At 45.6% G+C, this 14,842-nt stretch overlaps 2 long non-coding RNA genes across 3 annotated transcripts in view; both read right to left on the bottom strand.

The window, feature by feature from the left end:
* On the bottom strand, positions 434–8,908 carry LOC106505246. Its single transcript, XR_002336483.1, has 4 exons — positions 7,763–8,908; positions 7,534–7,647; positions 6,199–6,568; positions 434–2,656 (listed from the first exon to the last, which is right to left on the bottom strand). It is a non-coding gene; the product is annotated as an uncharacterized LOC106505246 (long non-coding RNA).
* LOC106505250 overlaps positions 9,085–14,842 on the bottom strand; it is a 215,180-nt gene continuing 209,422 nt past the window's right edge. For both annotated transcript variants that reach the window (XR_002336641.1, XR_001299465.2), the window contains 5 exons: positions 13,457–13,554; positions 12,693–12,762; positions 12,014–12,163; positions 10,424–10,512; positions 9,085–9,539 (listed from right to left, as the gene is read on the bottom strand). This is a non-coding gene — a long non-coding RNA (uncharacterized LOC106505250). The remainder of the gene's footprint in view (positions 9,540–10,423; positions 10,513–12,013; positions 12,164–12,692; positions 12,763–13,456; positions 13,555–14,842) is intronic.

The raw sequence follows: 14,842 nt of genomic DNA on the forward strand, positions 1-14,842 counted from the left end.
CACCTCATCTCCATGTAACCCTCACCCGGGGCTGCTGTCGGGGAAGCCAGGGCAGTGAGGGGCCAGGGGGCAGATGGTCCGCATAACTCTCTCACTTCAAGGACGCTTCATGCATACACATCTAAAATCCTAACCTTCCCTGTCCCCTGTCCCAAATGGTGGCAGCAAATGCCCTGAGCTGGACCTTTGGGCTGCAGGAACGAGAGTGTCTGAGGAGCCGGGCTCTGCCTCTCAGGACTCTCCTGGCATCTGCCGGCTGCGGAAACATCACTTTATAAGATTTGTCAGGTTGGAGTTCCCTTCGTGGCTCAGCAGGTGATGAACCCGACCAGTATCCATGAGGACATGGGTTCGATCCCTGGCCTCATGCTCAGTGGGCTAAGGAGCCGGTGTTGCCATGAGCTATGGTGTAGGCCAGAAGTTGTAGCGCTGATTCAACCCCTATGCCTCAGGTGCGGCCCTAAAAAAAGAGCAAAAACAAACAAAAAACAAAGACGTCTCAGAGAAGCAAGGAGAACAGTCAGCAGGGAATTACTGTGTTTCTGATTTGTAAACAAAGCTGCCCCTGGCTCGTGGGTCCGGCCAGTTCCAGCAGTTTTCAAACTTCTCTGAAGATTTGGAGAGGAAGGTGGGTAGGTTTTCCAGGAGATACTCCTCCTTAGGTTCCCCTACTATTATTTTCTCCTCTGTCGCTTTTCTGTCCCTGACCACATATCCAAGCGACATCAAAGGAGGAACCTGAGTCCTGGGGGAGATCAGGATCCCAGGGAAGAGAGAGCAACGAGGTGATTCTGTCAGTTCGTTAAAGCCCCAGAAGCAAACCTCCCAGCTTCCCTTAGTGTGTTTGTGTCTCGCCTTCCTTAAACAAAACTGAAACCGCAAGCATTGGATGTAGTGGGAAAATTAAAACACACATGGGTTCTAAACCAGCTTCAAGAGAGGAAAGGTTATTCCTACTCGTAGAAAATCTAGCACAGAGAGACTCCCCTAAAATGCATTCTTTTGTAAGTACTCCGAAACACTGCAGCGATTTGAACAAAGACACGCTTGGCGATGTTTACAAGGTGCCTGGAGCCTGGGAGCCTGGAGATTTCAGGAGCCAAGTCCAGTCATTTCCACTATCACTGAACATCTCCAGTATTCATTTGTTTATGAATTTCCCTAAATCATCATTTCCTTAAGTCCGAGGGGCCCAGAGCCCACTTCACCCCAAATATTTCTACATACTATAGAGAATACAAGACAGAAAAAAAAAAAAGACTTTAAAAAAGAGAGAGAGAGAAGGAAAAGACAAGAAGAAAAAAGAAGAGAAAGGAGCGAGCGGCAGCAGAGGAGGAGCCGGATGGTACCAGTTTCCCAGGCAACCTCCTGTCTGGGGCTTTGCGGACTGTATTTCATGTAATCTTTACAACCACCCTGTGAAGTCATGTCATCTTGCCCATTTTTACAGATGAAGAAGAGACTCGGATAACTTCCTCTCGGTCACTGGGATTCAAACTCAGATGTGTTTAATTCTGAGAAGGATCAGGGAGAGGGGCAGGGAACAAGGAGAAAAAATACCACTGGGCAGGGGGCACTCACTCACGAATGCAGAGTTGAGTTAAAACCTTAGAACAAAAGCTTCACTCTTCTCAGCTCATACCTACACGCTTTGTCTTCCATAAACAGCAAAAACAGATAAGTAGCTTTAGGGACCCAGAACTAAGTTATTGGCTTAATAAGATGCTGGCCTTTGAGTTTTGTTTCTTCCAAGGATATATATATCCATTAAACCCACTCTTATTCCTGGAAGGGTGTTTCTACTTTCTGTACAAATACAATTATAGTTAGTCCTGCATCATGATATAGTCAAAGAAATCAAAATAAAACTTTGCCATTTAAATAAAAATCACACGACAAATATTTATTAGTGTAAAAACCATGGTAAGTTTAAATGTGTCTCCTGACACTATAAAATCTTGGAGGCCTGAACACATCTTGTGCCCTTTTGCTACTGTTTCTTATAAGCTCCATCCCTTTAGGACATAAACCAGTGGCCCAAAGCTCATTTTTTCAAGTCTTCTATGGAAGCGCTTGTCAAATTTCAAATTCAAATTTCCTTCCAGGCTGCACATTGAACCAAGAGAAAGATGATTCTGTTGGAAGCTTGTGTGTGTTTTCTCTTACACCTGGAGGTTCTTTGGGGCTTATTCAGTATGGTCATTAAATTAAAAGGCCGGTGTACTCTGAATAAAATTATTTCTTTGGAATATGCTAAATAACACGTACAAAAATACGTTGGGAAGCGTTTTGCTGTCATTGGAGGTGGGTTTTTTTTTCCCCCCAGATTTAAACTCTGATGATACTTGAGTTTATGTACAGCCTTTACATTGGCACCTGCAATTCTGTGCTAGTTTTTATAGTAAAGCAAATGCACAAAGTCTCAAGTTTACAAATTAATGGTGTTAACAATAAGCCTTATGATGCCAAACATGAAATTAAAATTCTCGATTATAATCCATCCATACCTCCATTGTCAGGGATGAGCTGTGGTTCCTGGAACGGCTGCCTGCCTGGTGGTCCATGTTTTCATGCCTTTGAGCTGGCTCCCCATTCATCTTTTATTTATAGCACCATGGGTGTGTTTATTTTCATTCTTGTAAAAACTTTCTGCCAACTGCAAGACATGCAAAGCCTTCATATCAAGGATAGGGACCTATCATTTTTGGAACGGATTATTTTTTATGGGACAATTCACCATGGATTCTTTTTTTTTTTTTTTCCCTGTCTTTCTTTCTCTTGTGGCCGCCTTGTAGCATAGGGAGTTCCCGGGCCAGGGAGCCAAGGCTGTGACCTAAGCCACAGCTGTGGCAACACCAGATCCTTAACCCACTGTGCTGGGCTGGGATTGAACCCTCGTCCCAATGCTCCCAAGATGCCGTCGATCCCACCGTGCCACAGCGGGAACTCCCATCGTGGATTCTTTAGCTAAAGTGGCTGGCTTTTCACCAGCCTTTGTTTTTAGCTCAACGAACCTGACAGGTTGCGGGCTTGGAATTCGCGTTACCCACACAGACAAGTAAAGGAACATATGGTCCTGGGGGAGGGTGAGCAGTTTTAGGTTCTGATCAGCCAATATATTCTAGTCTGATTCTGGAATCAGAGGAACTGGAGAGCCAAACCTGTGAGAGTTAATTCACTGTGTTTCTGCCTTGAGTTCCTTCATGTCAGGGACCTGAGAAGATGGTGACCAGGAAGGAAGGAGGAACAAATCCCTGAGATACTGTCAACACTTTAAAAGGGTTACTAGGAAGGGGTGTTTACAATGGATGGGGCTCCCCCAGGGAATCAAGTGACAGACTTCTTGAATTTTTGGCTGGAACATAATGGCATTGATTATCTCATGGAAAAAAATCTACTAATAAAGACTTAGGAGTTCCCGTTGTGGCGCAGTAGAAATGAACCCGACTAAGAACCAAGAGGTTGCAGGTTCGATCCCTGGCCACGCTCAGGGGGTTAAGGATCTGGTGTTGCCGTGAGCTGTGGTGTAGGTTGCAGACGAGGCTTGGATCTGGCATTGCTGTGGCTCTGGCGTAGGCCAGTGGCTACAGCTCTGATTAGACTCCTAGCCTGGGAACCTCCATATGCTTCGGGGTTGGCCCAAAAAAGGACATGAGAAAAAAGAAAAGACTTAATAAATGCAGTTTAGGAGGTAAAAATCTTTCAGAAAAATGGGGTGCACTGGGAAAAGATAATAAAGAATTGTGCAGAGCTCCCATTGTGACTCAGTGGAGTAAGAATTGGATGTTTTCCCTGTGAGGACATGGGTTCAAGCCCTGACCTGGCTCAGTGGGTTAAGGATCCAATGTTGCCACAAGCTGCAACATAGATCCAAGATGTAGCTCGGATCCAGCATTGCTGTGGCTGTGGTGTAGGCTGGCAGCTGCAGCTCTGATTCCACCCCTGGCTTGGGAACTTCTACATGCCACAAGTGTGGCTGTTAAAAAAAAAAAAAAAAAAGGAATTATGCAAAACCAATGAATGTTCACCACTTTAGGATAAACCCTTAGCACTTCCTTTGAAATGATGTGGTCCACAGGGCTACAGCGTGAACAGAAGACAAACCTCTGCTCTTGTGTTTAGTGTAGAGAGACAGAAAATAAACAGTTTAAGCAAAAAAAAAAAAAAGAAAAAAAAGCCAGTAAGTTATTGTTATGGGCTGAATTGCCTTTCTCTCAAAATTCACAGGTTAAAGCTTTAATCCCCACCCCGTGCCTCAGAATATGACTATATTTGGAGAGAGGGCTTTAAAGACGTAATTACATTAAAAATGAAGCTGTTAGAGGGGGCTCTGCTGCCTTCTGACTGTGACTTTATAGGAGGAAACGGGACCCACAGAGAGACAGTAGAGGTTCAGGCACAGAAGGGGGACCACGTGTAGAGACAGCAAGAGGGCCGCCATCTGCAAGCCAAGGACAGAGGCCTCGGCAGAAACCAAGCCTGCTGGCACCTCGACCTCGGACTTCCAGCCTCCAGAACTGTGGGAAAATAAATGTCTTTTTTTTTTCCAACAAATTTCCATGGCTCATGCCACTCCATCCGCGGTCCTTTGCTAAGGCAGCTCCGGAAAACTGCTACAGCGACTAAAATAAATAAGGTGGATTCTGTACGAAGTGCTATGCGTAAAATGACCTCAGGAGACGGCGGTGGGGGGGACCCCAACTTTGACTGCAGAGAAGACGGTGCCGAGGAAGGACAGTTGGGCTGGGACCTGACGGCAAAAAAGAAACGCAACATAAAAAGCAGAGGAAAAAACGATGCCCAGAGCCCGGGTTCTAATCAAGTCACCCAGGAGATGTCACCACAGACGCCGCTTGGAAAGCCGGTCAGCTGTGCCGTTCCCCAGGTGATCCCCTGACCCCTGACCCCCGACCCGTTTCGTACTCCTGCGGAGTGTGGTCCCTTTGCCCAGCCAATGCTAGGATTTTGCACAGTATTTGTGTATGGCTGCTGTATTTGAAAACTTGCAGTTTTAAAAAGGATCTATGATAAAAACCAAAACCACCACCAAAAAGGGAGTAGGTAAGAGTTTTTCAAGCCCAGGGACCAAGAAAAGCCAAGACTCTGAGAGGAAGACAAGAGACAGGGAGAAGCTGACATAGCCTGAACTTGACCGTGGGGGCGGGAGGGCAGCGGATGAAAGCAAAGTTGGATAGAAGTGGTTCCTGCGGGTCTGGGGGCCCAGAAAAGAGTGAGGCTTGAGGTTAATACAGAATGATGTCAACGTTTGACTTCGGTTTTGCATAAACCGCTCAGGCTGCCACATGGAGGATGGACTAAGGGGTGGGCGGCAGAGGCGGGGGGTAGTGGGACACCCATCTGGAGAGTCCCACCATGAGCGAGGTGGGAAAAGATGAGGACGTGAGCTGTCTGGGTGGGAGGGAGCCGAGGAGGGGCGTGGTTGGATTCCGCGTGTGTTTTTGGGTTTTGTCTTTTACTTTTTTAGGGCTGCACCTGCAGCATGTGGAAATTCCCTGGCCGGGAGTCAAATCGGAGCTGCAGCTGCCGGCCTACACCACAGCCACAGCCACGGGAACAGGGGTCCGAACCACATGTGCATCCTACACCACAGCTCACGGCAACACCAGATCCTTAACCCACTGAGCGAGGCCAGGGATGGAACCCCCATCCTCATGGACACTATATCAGGTTCTTAACCCCCTGAATCACACGGGAACTCCCAGGATGTGTTTTAAGTTACAGTCGACCAGAGCGGCCAATTGAGGCCCTTCAGTGTCCTTGGCAAATGGTCGGGTAAGGGAGCAGGTTACTGAAAAGACAGCGATCATTGTGTAGAGACAAACTTAAATGTAGAAACACGAATTTTCCCAAGGAATTACAGCAGTGGCAATAAGAAATGCCAATTTCCCCAGCGCTGCTGCTTGTGGCAGGGATCGGGGTACTGAGGCGCGTGCTACGGACACAAAGACCTCTGTGCCCCTGCTTTTACCTCCTGAGGAGCCCGAAATTCCTCTTTCTGCCCTTGGCCCTAAGCCTATTATCCTCCCTGTACTCTTCTCCCCGGGGAGGTCACGAGAGCGCAACGCAGGCGGGTCTTTGCGAGCAGAGTGGTGAAAACCACTTTCCTCCTGATGATACTTGACAAGGGTGCAATCCGTCCACAGGCAGGTGGTTACAGGCAATAAAACAGAGCCTTACTTGGTTCCGGTAACTCAGATTCCACGTGTGGAGCGCTCTGTCCAGCCTCACCAGCCAGATCTTGTTCTCCTCCATCGTCGTCATCCCAATTTCTGCCCCATTCTGGCCAAGTCCCACTCTTCTTTGTCCAGCCAGCCGCAGGCCACACCCTTCTTCCTGACCGCCAGTGCCGTGTTTCTGCGGGACCCTGGATTCCAGTCCCAGTTGTGACAGCCCTGCCAGTTAAATTTCCCCGTCCCCAAAGAGAGTTCTTTTCTGATGCTCAGCTTCAACGGAAATAAACACTCCATCTCTCTTTGGGAACGGTCCCCTGGCTCCTGCCTGTCTTCCGTTTTAAGTTGTTCGCCAGACTTGAAGCCACCTGGCTTTCCTGGAGGAATAAAAGAAATATCTTTTGTTTACACATCCAAAGATAACCCTTAATAAATACGACATTCAACAGGCAGATGCACTGTTCCCTGTACTGCTTCTAGACGCACCCTGCCTGCATCAGCTTTCTGACCCACAAGCACGTGAGACAAGGTCATCACTACAATGGTCCTTCGGAATATCTATTTGTAGCAATATCCAATCTGTACCTAAAATCAATGCCTCATCCATACTTAAAAGGCTTCTTTAACTCTAATCTTTGCAAAAATAATAAAAGGATTAACTAAGAATGACTGAGTTCAGAAAAGGCGTAGAAATGAACCTGTCACTTAAAAACTGTCAAAAACCACAAAGACAGGAGTTCCCCTGTGGCACAGCCGGTTAAGGATCTGGCATTGTCACTGCAGGGGCTCAGGTTGTTGCTGTGGTGTGGGTTTGATCCCTGGCCCTGGGATACTTCCACATGCCATGGGTGTGGCCAAAAAAAGAGAAAGAAAATCACAAAGACAAAAGTAACTCCTCCTTATTAGAAAAACATGAAAGGACATAGAGTCAGAAAAGTAACACCTACCCATTAAACCTAACCCTAACTCTTCTCCTAGCCTACACCATTTGTCTCGTTTTCTACATTTCTTTTAAATATTTGGACAAAAACCATATTATAAAACTTCTAATCTTGCTCTTTTTTTTCACTGTCATAAACATTTTGCCAGCATCACCACTCTGTAAATATCATAGTGAATGGCTTCACATCATCCCATCGTAAAGTCATGTCATAAAGTGTATATTTACGTATGTTTACATTGTGTACACATACATTACAAAGGTAAATAAAATATAATGTATATTTATTTAACATATTAATATATATTTTACTTAATATAACATAAAATATATATAAAATTGAATATATTTTTAAAATAATAAATAATATATACGTAAATAACATATATTACATATGCTTACATAGATCTCCATTGAACATTTTCACCTGAGCTGGATGCGCATACGACTTGCATATCCTCTCTCCTGCTAAACCCAGCATCTTGGGACGATCCTAAGGAACAATCATCCAAGGTCCTATTATAATCAGGAACAAAGACGAAAAGTCCTTACATTGTATCATTAACTCTTAAACAGTCAAAGTTCAATGGATGTTAAACATGCATTTACTTTCTTCCTTTTTGATACTTACAGCTCAGTGTAGCCTCCTTTGGAACCAGGTCTTTTGAGCTCTTGGCAATTGGTAAAGACTTACACTTTGACTATTTACATGGTACAACAAATATATTCATATAAATTGGTGATCACCTTTCCACCTCCATAAATCCTTCATGCCAGCTGCCTAGCTTTTCGATTGAACTGTGTTCAACTTTACTTTGTGGTTTTTTTTTTTTTTTTGAAGAGATTTCACAATATCCTTGAAGTAGCTGGAGTGGCCCCGGCATATTACCTAACTAAGGTTTTGGAACCAGGATGGAAGTTATGTTCATTTCATGTCTTACATGACAGGAACAAGACTCTTCTGATGTTTTGATGGAGCAATAGTTTCGAGGAGCCAATAGGAAAGCAAAATGCCATTGTTTGCCCGGCTGATTTTAAGCTCTCATTTTCATGGAATGAAATTCATTTAAATGTCATTCTAAGGTAGTTTTTAGTTATTACAGTCTAGTGATGGAGGAGTTTGTAATGTATTCATAGAAATAATTAAAGGCTCATAATAGGGCTCTTGTTCTCTGTTTCTGAAAACAGCATTCTTTTAAACCATAAAAGCTCAGAACCTTCCTGTTATCTTTGACTGATCCCCTGAAATGCCCTCTCGTTCAATTTCGAGTAGTAAGGTACACTGAGGATCTGGAGAACCCAAAAGGGAAGTTCATAGAGGTCGATTGAGCTGAGCAGTCAGCATGACAGGTTTTCTTTTGAAAATGCATTACCTTGAACGGCATTCATCGAAAAATCTCGAGAAAAATTCAAATAGCTAGAGAGGCAGAGCCTTGATGTGGGGCAAATTTTTTTCCCCCTCGTTCTCACGTTGCCTGGGGTAGAGTCCCAGAAAGGAACCCTTAAAAGCAGGAAGGGTCTAGGCCAGCAACACAGCAGCCTTTATCCCAGGGGATGAAACTGTTGCCGAAGAGAAATTCTTTTTCTGCAAAACCTGCCCCCACTCCCACCATCACATTTGCTCTGATTTGGAGGACCTGTACCAGCGTTTTATGAAGGTGAGAGTCCTGATAACAAAGGGCTACGTGGCTTTGAAAGTCTGGCGGGGACAAAGCAAGATTCTTTTTTTTTTTTTTTTGTCTTTTGTCTTTTTTGTTGTTGTTGTTGTTGTTGCTATTTCTTGGGCCGCTCCAGCGGCATATGGAGGTTCCCAGGCCAGGGGTCGAATTGGAGCTGTAGCCTCCGGCCTACACCAGAGCCACAGCAACGCAGGATCCATCCGAGCCACGTCTGCAACCTACACCACAGCTCACGGCAACGCCAGATCGTTAACCCACCGAGCAAGGGCAGGGACCGAACCCGCAACCTCATGGTTCCTAGTCGGATTCGTTAACCACTGCGCCACGACGGGAACTCCGCAAGATTCTTTTTCTCCCTGGAGGACTGGATGGCGCAATGAAAGGCAAGCATGTGAGTGAGGGGACAGAGGCGACATAGAGAAGACGAGGTCCAGCCCTTCTTCAGAGGAAGGAGGACTTATCTTCAGTTTTCTGTTCTCCTGGTTAGGAAAAAAATTACTTCTCCCACTCATTTTGTCCTTTTCCTTCCCCGTGGTTTTGTTTCAACCTCAAGGGACAGATTTCCTTTCTCCGCCTTCATCTTGGCGCTGGATTCACCCTCTCGTCGTGATTACCGCTCCACCAACAGAACCTGTTGGAAATTTAGTCCTGCTTTTTCGGCTCTGGGGAGGGTCAGCATTTCCTTTTCCCTCTTTCTTTGTTTTCATAGGACGTGATCTCCCCAACAGCCTGGTAAGTGTTAAAAGAAAATCAAAGATATTCAAACTTTGGGCATGCCAGGGTCCTGACCCATTCTGCTCTGTAGCACAGTGTCCCCCCCCAGCCCCCCATACCCGACATTCCCCTTCCTTTACACCAAATTACCCTTCGCAAGTAGCCAACACTGCCAAACACAGAGTGTGACTGGAGCAATCTGGCCTTGACCCTGTCGATCTTTGACTTAAAATGAAGCCCAAAGACCAATGCTCAGAGTAGCAAATAAAGAAGGCTCTACCTGCTGTAAGAACGTCTCAGACTAAGTCAAATAAGTCAGAAGGAAAGACAAGTACCATATGATATCACTTGTACGTGGAATCTAATATACAGCACAGATGAACCTGTCTACAGAACAGAAACAGACTCACCGATACAGAGAACAGACTTGGGAGGTTGCCAAGGGGGAGGGGGAGGGAGTGGGATGGACGGGGAGTTTGGGGTTAGTAGATGCAAACGATTCCATTGAGAACGGATAAGCAATGAGGTCCTGCTGTACAGCACGGGGAACTATAGCCAGTCTCCTGCGATAGACCATGATGGAAGATAATATAAAAAAATATATATATATACACACACACACATATGTATATATATACACACACACATATACACACATACACACACACATATAATCTGTATGACTACATAGCAGAAATTTACAGAATACTGTGAATCAACCACACTTTAAAAAATTTTTTAAAATTTAAAAGTCTGAGGGATTACATTCCAGATTTGCAAAACCCATGCATTAGGATGTGATTATTGGCTTTGTAAAAGAATCCTTCACTTTGCAAAGGAGCAACTCGAGGATTAGCGGGAAAAGCTGTACTGCATTTAAAATCATTTGGTTTACCCACCTCGAATTTACACCAAGAGCCCTTCGCTTGGGTAAAGCCAGCGATGTCCTACAAATGGCCAAAGACGCCAACCGCTTATTAGAGAAAGTCTGAAAAATAACAGCAGTTGAAACCACTGCAGAGAGAAGACGGGTTGGCGGCAGCTTCTTTAAGAATGAGTGACAGGCAAACCTCTACCACATCTGCACTAAGACGTCCCCTTTTTTGGAGAAACTGAAGGGCTCTGTCCGTCAGTGGAGACCTATTTGACTTGGTGAGATAATTGAAGGTGCAGGTCTTAGGTCTTGGCTAAGATAATAAAGTTACTCAAGTACACAAAGGAGAATCGGTTCTAATACAGAACCTTGAGAAAGTTTTAGCGAGGATCCAGGATAATTAAAAAACTGTGAACGTTTTCACAGAGTTCCCACTGTGCATTTGAATTCATCGAAATGGAAAAACACGAAGTGAGTTCCTGAAAAATTTCGCAATGTTGCGAGTATAGCTTCATTATGCAGTTTTGTTAAAAATAATAAATGAACATTCCCTGAGCCCCACACACCACGGGCAGCCAGCGTGCTGGGCATTTTCTCTCTGCCTCACTGAACACAAAGTCATAAACTGATGAACCCAACAATTTAAACCATGTTTAAGGGTATGGTTTTTAAATCTAGAATTAAAAGCAAAATCTGGAGTTCCCGCTGTGGCGCAGTAGAAACGAATCCGACGAGTATCCGTGAGGATGTGGATTGGATCCCTGGCCTTGCTCAGTGGATTCAGGATCCGGCATTGCCGTGAGCTGTGGTGTAGATCACAGATGTGGCTCGGATCCCGAGTTGCTGTCGCTGTGGTGTAGGCCGGCTGTAGATCCAATTTGACCCCTAGCCTGGGAACTTCCATGTGCTACAGGTGCAGCCCTTAAAAAAAAACCCAAAAAGCAAAATCTCACTGACTGTAGGCCAGGTTTTTCTTCCTAATGGTGAGAGGGGATGGATTTGCAAAGGGACGAATTATGCTGAACACATGGATAATTAAAAATTGACTCCAGTGCCTCTAAACCGTCACTCATTTTACAAAAAGATTACGATTAGACATTACACATGCATGCTACGGCTTAGACATAAGAATAAAACCTCCCTTCACTGCCCTTCACTTCCTCCAATAGCTCTTCGGTGCAAGGGTCTGTCTTCCCTCCTCTCCTTGCAGCCGAAGCAAGATACTGGTGAAGAGGAAAAACCCCAAGCCGTTTGGTAGGCGGGACGAAGGAGAGGAGGGTTCTTCGTGCTGGGTGACTTTTCCTCCTAACCGAGGCCAATGCCAACGCCTCCAAACAGAGACCTTAACGGATTAAGCGGCGGCCAAAACACTTGCCGCTGGCAGCTCTGCAAACTCTCCCTGAAGCTGCCTGACTCACATGGCCTCCCCGGCCGCCCGGGTTCTTAGCCCTGTCCGCCTACCGAGCTCCATCCCCGTCTGCGCTCTATTCTTAGGCACCTGCCTTGTTATCTCCAGGGCTGATGGACAGCGTGACATCATCACTGGTTATCTTCGGTTGACGTGGTTCCCTGATTGCGGCCTGCATTCTGCCTTGCCTTCCCCGACAGGACATACCTGTTTGTCACGGCAGCCTTGTCACCAGGTGACTCACGTTCCCCTCCAAGGCCTAGGTGAGCACAAGCCAGTCAACCCAGGGGGCTTCCGGCTCTCAGCTCTGTGTCAGGGGCTTTGGGCGCTGACTCCGTGAACTTAGGAGGTAAGGGCCTAAAACCAGACATACAATAATAGACATTTCAAAAAAATTTATATATTGACTTATGCAAGAGTGGACACGACGAAAATTAAAAAAATAAATTTAAAAATTTAAAAACCAAAACAAACAAAAATAGTAGACACTATCTAATGGTTGCTTCCTTGACCAATAAAAATTGCATTTACTTCTCGTTCACCTTCTCAATGTACTTGACATAGTCACACTTCTACAACTATATCATAATTCTGCAAAGAGCATACACTGCAGGGCCAAGACGTACACACCACAAGTACAGTTTCTTTATCGTACAGCTTGTGTGGTTGCTGAAGCTTCAAGCAGCCTCCTCTCTTCCCGGGTATGATGCATCAGCCTCTGTCTCCCCCAGGGCTCCCTCTGATGATTTACATTTTGGAATTTTTGCTTTCTCCTGGTTATCTACCCCTAGGCCCTGCGCCCAGCTCCCACCGAGCTGGTACCTCCGCAGCCTGCTTTATAGTTATTGTTCAGGCTTCCCTTCGACCGCATCCTCGCTGGACCCACCTCTCTTATATCTCTTCTAATTTTCCTCCTTCGTTGCGCTGAGTCCATCCTCCAATACCTGGGGCCGGTCCTGGTAGAAAGCAATGGCCTTATTTTATACTCAACTTGGAACTGCCAGCTTTGCTGGGGGGGGGGGCATTTCTTCATGTGGCAAGAGGAGGGGGTTAAGTAACGGAAGGATTTTTGCTTTGGTTTTTTGTTTAACTCATTTCCTGCCAGGGGTCCACTATTGTAAACAGCGGTGGCATGGAAGACAGAGGGAGAAGGAGGAAGAGAGCAAGATAAGAGGTCACGGAGAGGTTATGTGCTCCCTGTTTTCCAAGGTCGCCTGGCGTTTCAAGGCCTGGCTGTCTTCAAGGAAGTGGGTTTACAATTACAGGCCTGTCATAAGCTGTTGCTTTGGGGTCCAGGATACAGGCTCATATTACTGTGTTTCTACAGGAAGTGATGCCAGGAGAGGCTCAGAAAACTGAGGTTGACTCAGGTGGGATTTGGTGACTTGGGGGGGCTTCTGCGTCTCCTGTCTATTTTCCTGGCTGTCGGCTAGCTCTGACTCCTACGAAGTTAGGGAAAAGCCCATGAAGACGACTACGAAAATGACAACAACTCATTACTGTTTCATACATAATTAGGAAAGTTGGCTTTGATGGTTTGAAGAGGTGAAAAACAGAAGGCTGCGACCATGCGTGGGAGCCCCATCATTTCCAGACGGAAGACTGTTGGGGTCACAGTTTTGTGGGAAGGACCAGAGCCAAGGGACTTACCTAGAAGCCGTGTTTCTGCGTGGCAGGTGCTGTTTTTCCTTAGATTCCTGCTTATTCGCGGGCAGTTGAGGGTAGCTGATGGAGATTACGGGGAGAGCCTGAAAATTGTAAAAAGTTTTCAAGCTGCTCATTTCCACACTTCTTCTCACCCAGGCTCCATGTGTCTTATTTTGAACACCGTTGGCATCGTTTTACACGTGGAAGCAATATAGAAGAGAGTTGAGATAAGCATCCGGGAATCCTAATTGAATCTGACATGCAGTGTATGTAAACTTGGAGCGGCCTGACAGTTTGCAGAACTGTATTTCTTACATCAGATGTCAAAACACCTACCTGCGGAAAATACCTACCAAAATTACCTGCCAGGTTACCTGTGTTAGTCACTCCTGGGGTCTAGTCATCCAAGACCCTATTAGAATGCTAGATTAGAATAAAAACACTCATTATTCCCTATGAATAACTTAGTATAAATTTAATTATCATATTACCTAGTCAGTTACCTGCCAGATCCTAAGGGAGATGTAGGATTGGTAAGTCTAGATATATAAAGAGTGATTAGAAAGATTATTTTTCTCGTACGTTCTGTAAGTGCAGAGACCATTACTTCTGAGCTAGATTGTACTTCATAATGTCAGGAGAACCCAAGTGCTTTTTTTGTTTGTTTCTTTGGTTGGTTGTTTTTGCACATGTACTTTCCATTCTCCAGGTCATCTCATAGCTCATGATTGCTGCTGAAGCTCCAGCCATCACATCTACATCCTCACCAACAGAAAGATGGATGGAGGAAAGAAGGGTATGACATCTCTCTTTCATTTTCACTTATCTCTCTTGGGCCAGAACTTACACATACACTTCTAAATTTAACTATAGGAGAAGTCAGAAACTCTGGGCTTTAATTTGTGCTGTGAACATGGATTCTATTATTATGGAAAAGGGGGAGAAAACCCTGAGCCCCTGATGCAGTTTACAGCTCCCATCTACGCTGGTGCCACTGTTGGGGTTCAGTCACACCTCAGCATTTCGACCAATTTTGTAGGCAGTGCTGATGCATCATCGAGGTGGAAGGCTGAGAGTCATGAGTGACCGGCAGAGCTGGTAGCGTGCTGGGGGAGCCACAGCACTCAGGACACGGCTGCCAGTCACCAGGCTTGCAGATGCAGCACTCTATTAGGGAGGAGAGGGCCCGGACACCAGGACCCCGAAAAAAAGAAAAGAAACAACATTGCAGCTGCCTCTTGAAATTCAGCTGGGCTTTTTCACAAGCACATGGAGCACAGGGGAAATTCTCAGAAACCCTTGGAGACAGGGAGGGGGCCTTCGCTTTGGACCAGGATCCGTCATTAACCAACAAGCAAAAGGAAGTGAAACACTGGCTACAGTTAAAAC

The sequence above is a fragment of the Sus scrofa genome, chromosome 11 (assembly GCF_000003025.6).
Source record: "Sus scrofa isolate TJ Tabasco breed Duroc chromosome 11, Sscrofa11.1, whole genome shotgun sequence".
Classification (NCBI taxonomy): domain Eukaryota; kingdom Metazoa; phylum Chordata; class Mammalia; order Artiodactyla; family Suidae; genus Sus; species Sus scrofa.